Here is a 13,562-nt window from a genome sequence, read left to right on the forward strand (position 1 = left end):
GGATCTCACATCTATACAACGTGTTCGAGGAGGCCAGAAAGCGGAAGCCAATCAAAGCACATAGCTATTGGGATGTCGACCCTCCAGAGACACTTATGACAATGAAAGGACTAGGGCTTGTGTCTTGGTCAGGATGTGGCCCATGAGGAGGTTCAAGCTGGCCCATTTCTATTTATTACACAGCACCTATCAGATGCCCCAGAAAATGCATAAAACTCCACAGCTTGTCTGATGAGTAACGTAAGGTCTATGACCTTTTCGAATACGACATGGACATTTAGTAAGTGAAGGGACTACTGCACTGTAGTGGGGGATCAACTTTGTAAGTTGACAGAAGGAATAGTTTATCCAACTCAGGTTATAGTCATAAACTTTATGCAGAAAACCCAGAGCAATTTTTCGCAATGCATCTTCTTGTGTGCAGATGTTTGCCTTTCTTTGGGAAAGCCTGCAGAGTCACTTAAGAACAAAACAGATTATGCAGCCCATAGGAAGAGACTACAATGGCCCAATTGTTCATCTTGAACTTAAAAAAGGTGCCAGAAAATGGTATTTTGTGTGTGTGTGTGTGTGTATATATATATATTGGTAGAGTAATGAGATGAAGCAAGGCAGGGCAGTGTAGCCCCACAAGCTGCCATTATATGAGTTAAAATAGAGGCTGTGCCTTTAAATGCCTAGAGACCACCAGTATCCCATCACACTGAGCAGGTGACAGTTGCTTCAGTTCTTTCTGAGGTGATGCATGATGAAATATAAGCTTACTGGTACATCTGCCCAATCCACCGTGGAGGAGGGAGGGTTGCTTATGACTATAATCCAAATTCCCCTACAAGAGAACTGGAGTTACAGGTAAGAAACAATTTCTTCTCTCATATGAGATTTCCATTTATAGGCATAAGCAATGAATAGAGTAGCAAGCCCATCTCTACTTAAGGCAGTGGACAGGAGAGAGTATGTATTTTAAGCAAACAGATTCCTAAGGGATGCCTGCCCAACTAGAGCGTCTGCTCTGGCTTCAGAATCCAGGCAGTAATGCTTGGTAATATGTACAGATCTCCAAGTTGCTGCTTTGCAAATATCTGGGATAGGGATATTTCTCAATAAAGCAGCTGTAGCCGCGTTACTCCTTGTGGAGTGTGCTTTAGGTTTTGCTGACAGTGTCTTGTTCGCTTTTTGATAGCACAACAGGATGCAGGTAACTATCCATCGAGAGATAGTCTGTTTAGAAGTGGCCAAGCCCAAACGGACTGCACCACAGTTAATAAACAGTTGGCTCGACTTGCAGAGGTCATGTGTTCTGTCTAGGTAGAATTTCAGAATTCTCCTTACATCCAGGAAATGGCGAAATCTTTCTGCTGGAGTAGAGGGGTTCTCAAAGAATGTTGGAAGAGATATGGTCTGGTTAACGTGAAAGTCCGAAATAACGGTACAGAGGAATTTTGGGTGAGTTCTTATAACCATTTTGCTGGAATGGAAGACTATGTATGGTTCGTTAGAACAAAGCTCTTGGAGCTCGCTAACCCTGCGAGCTCATGTTATTGCTACAAAGAAAGCTGTCTTCCAAGAGGTATTGCAGGGAGGTTTTGTGAATAGGCTCAAGGGGACCCTGCATAAGATGAGAGAGTACAGTGTTAGGCCTTCAGGGAGGTGAAGGACACCTAATGGGAGGGAAAACCTTTTTCAAATCTTCTAGAAAAACCTTGATGACTAGGATTTTGAAAAAAGAGATTTGTGAAGGACATTCTCTGCAGGCAGTGAGGACTGCCAAGTGAAGCTTTATAGAAGAGAATTGCAAACCGGATTTTGCCAGATGGAATAAGTATAGCAGATTGACATCTTCCTGGCATTTGGCGTTGGAGGAACGCCTAATGCAGATTCTCTTACACTTAAAGGTGACTGCCGAACGGGTGTAAGGCCGCTTAGCCTCTTTGAGGATGTCCATGCAATCCTGCTGTAGATTCAAGTGTTCGTACTGCACTAGCTCAGGAGCCATGCTGCCAAGTTCAAGGAGGACGGATTGGGGTGTACCATCCGGCCTCCGAACTTCACGAGCAGGTCTGTCTTCCCTGGCAGCTTGAGATGTGGACGCATGGACAGGTGAAGGAGGTACGTGAACAACGACTAACGTGGCCACTCCAGAGCTATTAAGATAATCTCGGCCATTGAGAGGGACAGTTTGATGAGGACTGATGGAATCAGGGGAATTGGTGAAAAGATAAATAAATTTGCCGTACCAATTGATCCATAGGGCATTCCCCAGCATCCCTGGTTGTTAGTACCTCAGCGCGAAGATTCAACACTTTTTGTTTTCTGCAGTGGTGAAGTGGTCAATGGAAGGTGAGCCCCAGAGAATAAATATGTTGTGAACGACATTGTTGTGCAAGTCCCTCTTGTTGTTTTCTTGCAGAATCCTGATGAGAGCCCGTCTGTGCATTTTGCACACCTGGAAGGTGAGTTGCGGTGATCGTTATATTCTCTATGAGCCATTTCCAGATTGCTTGGGCTTTGTGTGATAGAGGCCTAGACCTCGTCCCCCCTGCTTGCTGAGGTAGTACATGGTGGTCTTATTGTCTGTCTGGACAAGCAAGAAGTTAGATGTGAATGATGGGTGTTTTTTTAATTGCTAGATAGACTGGTGTAACTCCAGGAGGTTGATGTGGTTTGTCAGCTCTCTAACCATTTGCCCTGGAGATGGTCCATGTGAGCCCCCAGCCTAGCAGGGAAGCATTTGTTACTATTGTTTGAGGAGAGACCTCCTGATGAAGGCATCCTTCAAAACAGGTTCTTTGGGAAGCACCATTTCAGGGATTGCTTTGCGTGAGGAAATAGAACTATCCTGTCTTTCCAGTTGTCTCTCATTTGGTCCCACTGGTCCACAAGACATTCCTGCACAGGTCGCAAGTGGAGACGAGCATTCAGTGCAAGGAAGATGCAGGATGCCATTGAGCCGAGGAGAGAGGATATTGCTCTCACTGTTGGAAGGCAAGTTGTCATGAGACATTTCTGAAGGATCGATAAGTGTCTTCCCTCCGAAGGAAACACTACTTCCTGTATTGCATTGATGGTAGCTCCCAGGTAGTGTAAGGTGTGAACCGGGGTAGAAGTTGACATGCTGAGGTTAGCCTGGAGCCCTAGTGTTTGGAGGAGACTGCAAGTCCAGTTGTAGTGAAGCTGAACTTCTTGAGACATTGACGCCTTGATCAGCCAGTCGTCTAGGGAGGGGTAGACAAATACTTTGTGCTTCCTCTGATGGGAAGCCAACAGTTCCACGCACTTTGGAAATGTTCTGGGTGCTGACTTCAGACCAAATGGAAGGGCTTTGAACTGGTAGCGGTCTTGTCCCATTACAAATCTCAAGAACTTACAATGCTTTCTGACAATCGGAATATGAAAGTACTCGTTTTGAAGGTCGATGGAGTAGAGCCAATCTCCTTGGTGTAAATAGGGGTAAATTTGATCTAAAGACAGCATCCAGAACTTTTCTGGCCGAATCCACCTGTTCGCTTGTTTGAGGTCGAGAGTGGGTCTGAATTTGTTTTTGTCTTTCTTTTTCACCAGAAAGTACCTGGAATAAATTACTGTCCCTCACTGGTAGTGAGAAGCCTGTTCCACAGCTCATTTCTGTAAGAGGATGTTTACTACCAGCCGTAACAGGTGGAGTTGAAAGTTGAACTGCTTCAGAGGGACGGATGGCTGAGGACTGGTGAAGATAAGACAATATATATTTTGTACAATATTCAGAACCCATGTGTCTTTTGTTATTTCTTGCCATTCTGCCAAATGAGATGACATGCTTTCCCCCACCGACTGGGTAACAGAACAGGGGAAAGTAACGCCTCAGGATTTGGATGCGGATGGTAGCTTTCCACCTTGAGCGGCCTGCCGGGATGATCTGCGTCTGGTCTGCTTTCGTTGGCACTGATGGTAAGGGCATTGCTGTTGAACGCCACTTTGTTGACGTCCCCACTGAGGGGTTTGAACCTCCTATGTCTACTATTGTCGTTGGTAGGGACTGAAAAACCTTTATCGTTCTTTCTGCAGGCCAACAGCTTTTAATGTGTCCATTTCTGTCATCACCTTCGCCATTGGTATGGCTTCCGAATAGAGTGGTACCAGAGAATGGTAGATTCAAAATTCTCTGTTGAGCCTCTGGTTTAAGTGAAGTAAGGTAAAGCTAAGAATGCCTCTGGAGAGTGATCGTGTGGAAATATTCATGTTTTTTACGGAGAGAGGAATCAGTTGCAGCACTAATAATTTTGCTGGAGACAAGTAATCCTTCATTGGGAATTTTTGGGAAAATTTTCTTGCTTGTCTTATGGGAGAAGGTCCATAAATTGGAGCCTCAGAGCCCAGTCATATCTGCCTGGAAGAGCTGTAGCACTTGCCTCTTTCATTGTTGTTGTCCGTGTGCCGCAAACCTTGCAACCCACTCAGTCAATTCTCTGACTTTCTTTATCAGGAGGGACTGTGGAAGTGGGAGTAGTGGCATGATGTATTTTGACTGCCACTACAATGACTGAGTCCGGTGAGCAGTCTTTTTGTATAAAAGCAAGATGTTGTCCCAGAGGGTGGTATTTCTAATGAAGCATGGTTGGTGCTGGCTTAACAAAGGCTGGTGTAAAGAGCAAGTCTATAGCCGGTTGTAATAGGCCTGGTATTAACAGCAGTAAAAGCCTTGACATAGACCTTTGTTGTAGGGTCTCAAATATTCTTGAAGTCGACGGTGTTGGAGTCGACATTGGTATGTTACGTTTTGCAGCTCCTTTCACAAAGACTTCCTGAAAAGTGGTGATGTCATCCACAGGTAGTATATGTGGTGGAGGGCAGTCTGACAGCGTTGGTGAGTAACATCCAGTAAAGAGGAGGAAGAGTCAAGGGTGTGCTTTGAATGAGATCTCCTGGAACGGTGGCAATGTCGTGAGCACCTCATCAATGGAGATGAGTGCCTTGGAGCTGCGGTGTCTGGAATGATGGCACAGTCTGGAACGAGTTGTGGACCTCTGTAGCACTACTGGCACTGGAGGAGGAGAAAGAGGGGAAGAGAAGGAGGTGGAGGAGGCAGAGGTTAAGATGCTGAAGGAGGCAGAGGAGGAGATGGGGGTGGCAAGGGAGAGCCAGGAGCAGCCAGGGAAGGGGAGTATGTTCTCGAATACTCAGAGTCTGGTGAAGTATATATGCACCTCCTCTTTTTTTTCCCTGCTTCCTGTAGTCTTGAGGAGGTCGAAGTCGACCATTCTCTAGGTCTCGATGTCGACTGTGATCAATGTCTCAACGCTGTTATGGATCTCAACGTCGATCTCCTATGGAGTCTTGATTGTGATCTGGACCTCAACGGCGAGTGTCATGGTTGCGGCGGACTCTTCGTTGACTGTGTTCTCCACATCAATACCCCAAGCCTTGACGGCGAACATCCGCGTTTCCTCAACTGCGAGCCATAAATGGAAGGTGAACAAGTAGGGGCCATACCTCTCCTTGACCAGGACCTACATCGTTTCTCTGCTGTTTTTTGTCTGGAACGCACTCCAGAGAGAGATGAAAGAGCCCTGGTAGGGGTCTGACCCTCTCCTCCTCTGAGGTCTCTTCTTCAGACTGCATCTGTAGTCTACTGTTCCATGGAGGCACATTTTTCTCTCAGTCCTTCAAAGTGCATCTTGAAAAGGTCCTGCAATGTTGACATGAAGCAGGATTATGAGTGTCAAGTAGACACATAATGCACACCTCATGAGGATCTGTCTTCTTCCTCTCACAGGATGGACATTTATCAAAATGATAAGGCATTTTCAGTGGAAAAAAACTCAAAGTTCTGTCAGAAAAAGACAAAAAAACTTGGTAAAAATCAAAGACATTTAACAAAATAGTTGTCACCAGAATTCAGTAGAGATATTTGACGGAAAAAAACCAATTCCTGCTGAGTTCAGTGCTCGAAAGTCCTGTGTCAGCAGGAGCTGAAAAAAAAAGAACTGAAGCAACTGTCACCTGCTCAGCATGACTGGTACTGGTGGTCTCTAGGTTCTCTATTTTAACTCATATAATGGCAGCCAATGGGATTACACTGTCCTGCCTTGCTTCATCTCTCTACTCTGCCAAAAAGGGTTTGTGAAAGACATTTATGCTATTTTACGAAAAACATCATGAAATTATATACACATATATAATCTCCTGGCCCCTCTTTTTAAGCTCAAGATGGATAATTGGGTCACTCAAGCCTCTTTCAATATTCTTCGTAATATGTTAAGCTCCCAGGGAGGTGAAGGGAGCCTAATGGGAGGGAAAACCTTTTTAAAACCTTCTAGAAAAACCTTGATGACTCGGATTTTGAAAAAAAAAAAAAAAAAAAAAATTGTGAAGGACATTCTATGGAGGCAGTAAGGGTTGCCAAGTGAACCTTTATAGAAAAAAAACTGCAAGCAGATTTTGCCAGATAGAGTAAGTATGGGAGAATGACATCTTCCTGTAAATACGTGCGGTCCATGTTCTTGGAAGAACACCAAATGCAGAATCTATTCCACTTGAAGGCATATGCTGGATGGGTGGAAGGCTGCTTAGCCTCTTTGCGGATGTCCATGCAGCTCTGCAGTAGAATTGGTGGAAAGGCATAAAGAATTTTGCCAGACCAGTCAATCCATAGGGCATTTCCCAGCGTCTCTGGTTGGTAGTACCCTGAGGCGAAGTTTTGGCATTTTTTGTTTTCTGCTGTGGCGAACAGGTCAATGGAAGGTGTGCCCTATAGATGAAATATGTTGTGAATGATGTCGTTGTGCAAGATCCACTCATGGTTTTCTTGCAGAATCCTGCTGAGCCTGCCTGTGTTTTTGCACACCTGGAAGGTGAATTGCGGTGATTGTTAGATTCATGACTATGAACCATTTCAAGATGCTTGTACTGCGAATGATAGAGGCCCGAGGTAGTGCATGGTAGTCGTATTGTCCTTCTTAAGTGATTCTGTAGGTCTTCCCTAAGAAAGGCAAAAATCTGCACTTAAAATATATTGTGAAAAAGTGCTCCGGGGCCCCCGCACATGGGTGGGACTATTTAGTGCTTATGACTATAAATGTAAATCTCCCACAAGAGAACTACAGTTATGTGCAATGGTTAACCAGTGCTTCAAGGGGTTGATGCTGTGACCTAAGAAAAGTCACAAAATACGAAGCAGGTTTGCAGCCTTGGGATTACTCCCAGCTAAGAGATGGAGAGACATACATTGGCTTTCTCCAGTTGCTCCCAGATATCAATCTTAGAGTTTGACCTGCATGACAGTCAGTACCAGAATAATGTAGACTATGTGAGGTGAGAATGGATGAAAATGCTTACAGGGGATCTGAGATTTTGAGAGAAGATTGTCAATTGGATGGAAGAAATTCCAAATGAACGCACAAGAGGGGTGGTGTCGAAATTGCATGACTGATGGACTGAAGGACATGGATGATACAGATTAATAGCTATAAATGTGTACTTCTATATACCCAGGTCTCAACTCCTAAAAAAAAAGATGTAATGTAAAACAAACTGAACCACGTACAACATTTGAACTATGGAATTACTGCTAAGTTGAGTTTTCTGTATGTTAAATATCACATTGATAATTATCAAAATGATAAACAACATTCAAAAAAGAAAAAGATTGGAAAGCAGTGTACTGCACTCTCAGTTTTTGACATACTTTGATTGAAAGAAAAAGGAACTTTGCCTTTTTTAACTCTCTTTCTTGTATATACTCTAATTGGTGAGGAATCTACAGTTAGAGTATCAATGAGAAAGACAAGTGGTGGTGGACTTGGTGTGGGTTTCAGTAGTAGGAAAAAGGTGGGACTAGTGTCACAGTCTCAAGCCCTTTTCTGTGCCAAAGACAGAGCCTGTACCTCCTCCTCAAAGTCTAGGCATCTCTTTCAGTATGGGCCAGTCTCCTGGTGGTTTGGCAAGAATCTTGCCAGTGTCAGGATGTATGAAAAACTGCTTTTGGTTTTCACCCAGCATATCAGCCAGCTTCAACCCTCAGAGACCTCTGAAGTCTGCGAAGAATGTGGTTTCAGCTTCAGCCTTGTTGGTGGGGTGTGGTTTGATTTGGTCTCCAAAAGGTGTCTTTCTAAGCCTTGTTGCCTGCTGTGGGGTGTTTTTGGTGCTGAGTTAGCCTTCTCAACTTCTCCGTTCCAAAGAGAAGGTGAGGTAGCATGCTGATATTAGATTCCCTTAGGTGGGGCCTTTTGCGGTGCCAATGCAATCTCTAAGGATGTACTGACTGGATGTGCTTGAACTCAAGGCTTATGCCTTTTGCAACTTGGTTCTGGACTCAACAGACTGATTTCCTCAGAAATGAACTCTGCCTTAGCCATTACACATCTGTGGACCAGAGGTGGATTGTGAAGCACACCTTTGCTTTTGGCTCCGAGACCGATCCTTGCTGCACCTTTTGTGCAACAAATGTGATGATCTCATTATTGTTGGACCCTTGGGAGAAGCATGCCTCAATCTCTTCTAGTGTATGCTGTACCTGGATGTGAGAAGGGTCTGCCTCTTCGTCTTGTGCGTTCAATTTCTTCTACGCCAAAAATGACGAGTGCCTGAGACAAAACCTTTCTTTGCATTTTGTCGTGTGCCCACCTTTTCTCCAGCTGATACCCGAGTGTTTTTCTTTTTTCCCCAGTTGAAGGTGAGGCAATCGTCAAAGGATGTTTCAACATGCGCCAGAGAGGCAAAGATGACAAATTTTGCCAATCATACAACGGTATTTGGTATTGCACCTAGGGAAAAAATGGAATGAAGTGTGTTCAATAATTGTCCTAAGAACATCCTCGAGGAAATCTTGATCAATTCCTGTTAAAACAGTCTGTTCTGAAGTCCTGTCTCTGCAAAAGGGAGCATCTGTTACTCCAAAACATTGTTTTCTTACGCAAGATTTAAGGGGAGAATCTTAACCGAATAAAATGAAGCTCTAACACGATTAAAAATGTCGACATCAGAGTGGCATCCAAGTGTGCTCAACCCGATGGCAGAAAAAAGAATCAGTGGATCCACTGTGCTACTACATTGTTCACAGAGGATGGAGTCATAAGAGGTCTTATGACTCAATCTTTTCGGAGAAAAACAAGCTGCAAATATCCAGGAGCAAAACTAGATGGCAGCAGTATGAGGAGCATGTGTATCTTATAGTAATATATACAACTATGTTTCTAATGACGGCATTTCATTTAACAAATCAATATTTTCTGCTCCTGCAGAATAGAGAACCAGCAGTTCCCTCTCCTATTAAAATTGTGCAATCCCCAAAAATTGGGATAACACTACCACACCACTGGGGATGGTAAAGTACCAGCAAAGGTAAAAACACTTGTCCCCACAGAGCCTGATGGGGAGGGGGGCATGGAATGTTAAATATGGTATTAGTACACTTTGGAAAGAACCCAAAAACACAGGCTTTGGTGTGAGCATCTCAAAATCATGATCACTTACTGTGAGTTCACAGACCGCAAAGCACATTAGGGGCAGTTTTGGATGGGGATCTCACCTACATGATGGATAGTCGTTACCTCTCCTCTGGGTGGCCAACTGCTTGTCAGACTGGTATCCTGACTATTATTCTGGTCCCGGCACCAAACATATGTGGTGTATGCAAAGACAGACCCATGTCCCCAGTTCTGTGAGGTCCTGAACCTGTTCCAGGACCTAGAAGGTGGAACAAAGTATGCCATCAAAAGGGCACTGTACTACTGTCCATGCTCTGGGTGTATCACAAAGCAGTGGGTGGCAGTGTTCCACGTTTACTGCAACTATGCTGTAACCAGACTATTATTCTATGCTAAGGAGGAGTTAGAGCACCACCCCTTCTCACAAAGTTCCACTATTATGTGACATCTAGAACACTGGCATTAAGTATGTATTTCAAGGGTGTGCACGCAGTGACAATGGAGAACATGTATGGTAGTTAGATTGTTTTCCAGTGGTATCCATGTCGGATGCCATTGTTTTTAGCATAGCACAAGGTGGAGGTCGAGGACAGTTGCCATAGTCAACAGAGGTACAGTTTTGATATTCCTGTAGCTGAAGGAAGGAGACAGGGCTACAATAAGAAATGCAATCAGATGAGGACCTTGTTAGTAAAGGGCTGGGGTTTAGTTCTTCCTGAGTACTGCAGTTTGGTAGGCTGAAGTGATGAGAGGTGGGAATGTGCCTTCTATTGTTCAAGATGAGCAGAGACTGCTCTTTTGCATGTCCCTGATTATTGCTTCAGAAACCCTGACCACAGCCAAGTGCAGCAATCTCCCATTTCATTGTACCCATGTTTTGCATACTTCTGATTGGTACTAGCCCTCTTTCTACCTCCTGCAAGAGCCATCAATTTGTACAAAGGCTGTGTCTGGAAATCAGCTAGAGAATCGCAAGAACCAACCCAAATACTTTCTGAAACCTTAAAACAATGGGTCCACATTCCCTATCCAGTCCCAAGTTAGTCTTGACCAAAGAAGGGAGTGCTCTGCAGAATATTTTAAGAGCTGCTGAGCAACCAGGACTGGTGTCTGCCTGACAAAGTCTCTAAAAGGTAAGAGGACATCACCTTAAGTCTGCACTTTCGGCTGGAAGAGAGGAGGGACTGTCTGCAGTGCCTAGAAGCCAGCCTGCCTGCTGAGAGAGGGAAGAAGTGTGCAGGAAGAGGGACTGTCCAGAAGAAGCCCAGCGGGCTCACAATGTGAGGAACACATGGGAAAAGCAGAATTGCCCAGACACTGAAGCAAGGAGTGACATGCCACGGATTCTCTCCCGGTTGCTCTGCATACTTTCTGTGTGTGCTGAACAATAGTGTACATGATAAAGATATCTTGCATCATGCAGTGACTGGGATGCCGATGCTGTGAATGAAAGCAATTTCCTCACTGTAGCATGAATCCCCGATCACTTGGAGGTCACAACTGCCAGAAACACACCAATGCAAAGGATACGCCGTGGAGGCCATAGTGCCATACTAGAAAAAAAATCTGCAGCAGGCCAGAGGGCCTCCACCGAATACAAGTGCTGCTATGCAGATCTGCCTCATCGTTCTCCCTTGTGAACAACACTCCGAGTGAGGCATCTGCCATGACCAAAGTATAACAGGGGCAACTGCCTTGAGAGCTGGAGCACAGAGTGCTCCGGTCCAGGGAGGACCTGGCTTGGCAGTTAGGGTTGGACTGTTCCCATGAGGAACAGGGTCAAGACTGATTTGCATATGGCTGGGTCCAACCTGGGGTGGCATGGTGAGCAAAAGAACGATGGATTAAACCCAGATCTGTGACTGGAGGTGAGTGTTTGCATTGTTCAGCACTCGTTCCATCATCCTTTTGTGTTGCTAAAGTTGCCCTAAGTGGGAAGGGTATGCCCAGACGTGAGTCCCTTGCTCACTGTGCCAGTGGATTCAAGCTAGCCTGTCTGATGTAGGTTAATACCCTGAAACTGGTCCCAGGATGCTTGTTTCCGGTCCAGGGAGGACCTGGCTTGGCAGTTCGGGCTGGACTGTTCTCATGAGGGACAAGGTCAAGACTGATTTAGATATGGCTGGGTCCAACCTGGGGTGGCATGGTGAGCAAAAGAACGATGGATTAAACCCAGATCTGTGACTGGGGGTGAGAGTTTGCATTGTTCAGCACTTTGTCCATCATCCTTTTGTGTTGGGTCTGCAGCACAGTCAGAACTGCTACAACTACCATTAAGTAAAATGCAGGACTCTGCCTGCATTTAGTCTATTGTCTCTATGTCAGGCAGACAAGATATTTTGCTGAAGGGGTAAAAAGGCATTCAAATGAGTTGCACTTTGATCAGTGAGAGTATTTGAGCCATCTCCTCCTGTGCCTACTATTGCCTAAACCGGCAGTGTTGGAAACTGATGATACAGGATTGAGACAGTAATGGGAGGGAGAGTGATATCGAGACGATACAGGGAAGAAGGGTGTGTAACACAACTTAAGCTTGCAACCCTGTATGTTGTTTACATTGCGCTAGGTAGTATTTATTTCTGCTGTGTGAATAAAAATAAAAGAGAAGTATGTGGCTGGACATTACTTTATTGTGTCTGCTGCGTGACTGCTGAATTCTGATCGGACTCCCACACTACCGCCTCGAGAAACCTGTGACTGCTCATCGTGGCTTTCCCTGAGAGTGGGGAAAGGGTTTACTTGGGCCACTTTGCAGAGCCACAGTAGGAGTTATCAAAGGACAAGTGACAAAGTGCCTCAACTACTTTGTTTCGGGGGCAGTAGCAAACACACAATATTCAAAGCTGTATAAGGACTTTTCTCCATATAGAAGAAACAGCTGATGTGCTACAAAGAGTTGCTGTGCTAGGTATGAATCCTGCATCATGCTTCCAAGGGAGGAAGTATGTAGAGTGCTCTCCTCCACCTTCTCCACCAACCGTGCTTTTCATATTTGCATTTTACAACATAATCTCAGCTGCATCCACTGCTGGAAGATAATAATTTTTAGGATTAAATCTGTTTATTAAATCCACCATGGGTTAAGCTCGTACACAGCTGAATGGCTACAACCCCACGGGCTGGCATCATCAAGTGCAAAGAAAATGCTAGTATGACACAGCTGTTCGCCTACAACCCAGTGGCCAGCAGCAGTCAGTGGAAGTGGGTTAACGGTTTATTACCTGTGACTAATACCTCCGTGAAGCATAAATGTGTTGGGAAATTTGATAAACTCGGTCGATTTAGGTCCTGCAGAAGGGTGGGCTGCCACTCTGTGTGAGTATGGGTGAGGGTTGTTAGCTTGGTGAAGGAGTCAAGGGTAGTAATTTGCAATATGAAGGACATGGTAATTCTCTAAACTCAGTCGATAAGATGCACATGAAGGTGGCGCTATCTGAGGCATAACTATCTATTTGTTGTCTAGGCTGTTCCATACCCAGAATCAGCCTCAGTTTACTCAGCCACACGTCATGTTGGGAGGCTCTTTCAGCCCCATAGGGCCAATCAATTGGTGTGCAGCTCCTAACGCCAGAGCCATTTGTTTGCTCCTTCAAGAGCAGAGGGAACGTCAGAAGGTTGGATAGCCTCAAGACAGTGTAGGCCGGGACCGTGGGATGGAGGTTTTAAATGTGGCTTCAATGTCATCCAACACATGAGTCCAAAAGCGTGGGAGTTTGGGGCAGTCCCAAAGCAGGTGTAGAAGGGTGCCTGTGGCGCCACAGCCTCGCCAGCACTCAGGATCCCAGGCACCCAGTCGAGCCGGAGATAAGTACCAATACAGTAGGATTTTATATGCAGTCCCGGTGCTGAAGGTATAGTGGGCTGAGTGTTGCATAATAAATGTCAGACCATTCTGAGTTCGATAGGACCCGGCACAATTCTGTTTCCCAGCATTTTTGACCAGGGATTCACTAGGAAGGTGTAAAGCTCTGAAATAAGGCGCCTGTCTGATGTCTTTTGTATTATTCATTTCTCAAAGGGTGATAGTGATCTCTCGGCAAATGGACAGGTGGAGCTCCCAGTGGCAAACCTGGAAGTACCGAATTCTCTCAGTCGCTCCCAAGCCATAGTCCTCCTTGAGTTGCTCAAAGGGAATTTTGCCCTGAGGGTCGAAAAGGC

The 13,562-nt window shown here is 45.2% G+C and overlaps 1 protein-coding gene across 1 annotated transcript in view; it reads right to left on the reverse strand.

Moving 5' to 3' along the window:
• The window catches only part of USP4 (ubiquitin specific peptidase 4), a 789,752-nt gene that overhangs the window by 258,777 nt on the left and 517,413 nt on the right, over positions 1 to 13,562 (reverse strand). The gene's annotated exons all lie outside the window — the stretch shown is intronic.

Source organism: Pleurodeles waltl, chromosome 9 (assembly GCF_031143425.1).
Source record: "Pleurodeles waltl isolate 20211129_DDA chromosome 9, aPleWal1.hap1.20221129, whole genome shotgun sequence".
Taxonomy (NCBI): domain Eukaryota; kingdom Metazoa; phylum Chordata; class Amphibia; order Caudata; family Salamandridae; genus Pleurodeles; species Pleurodeles waltl.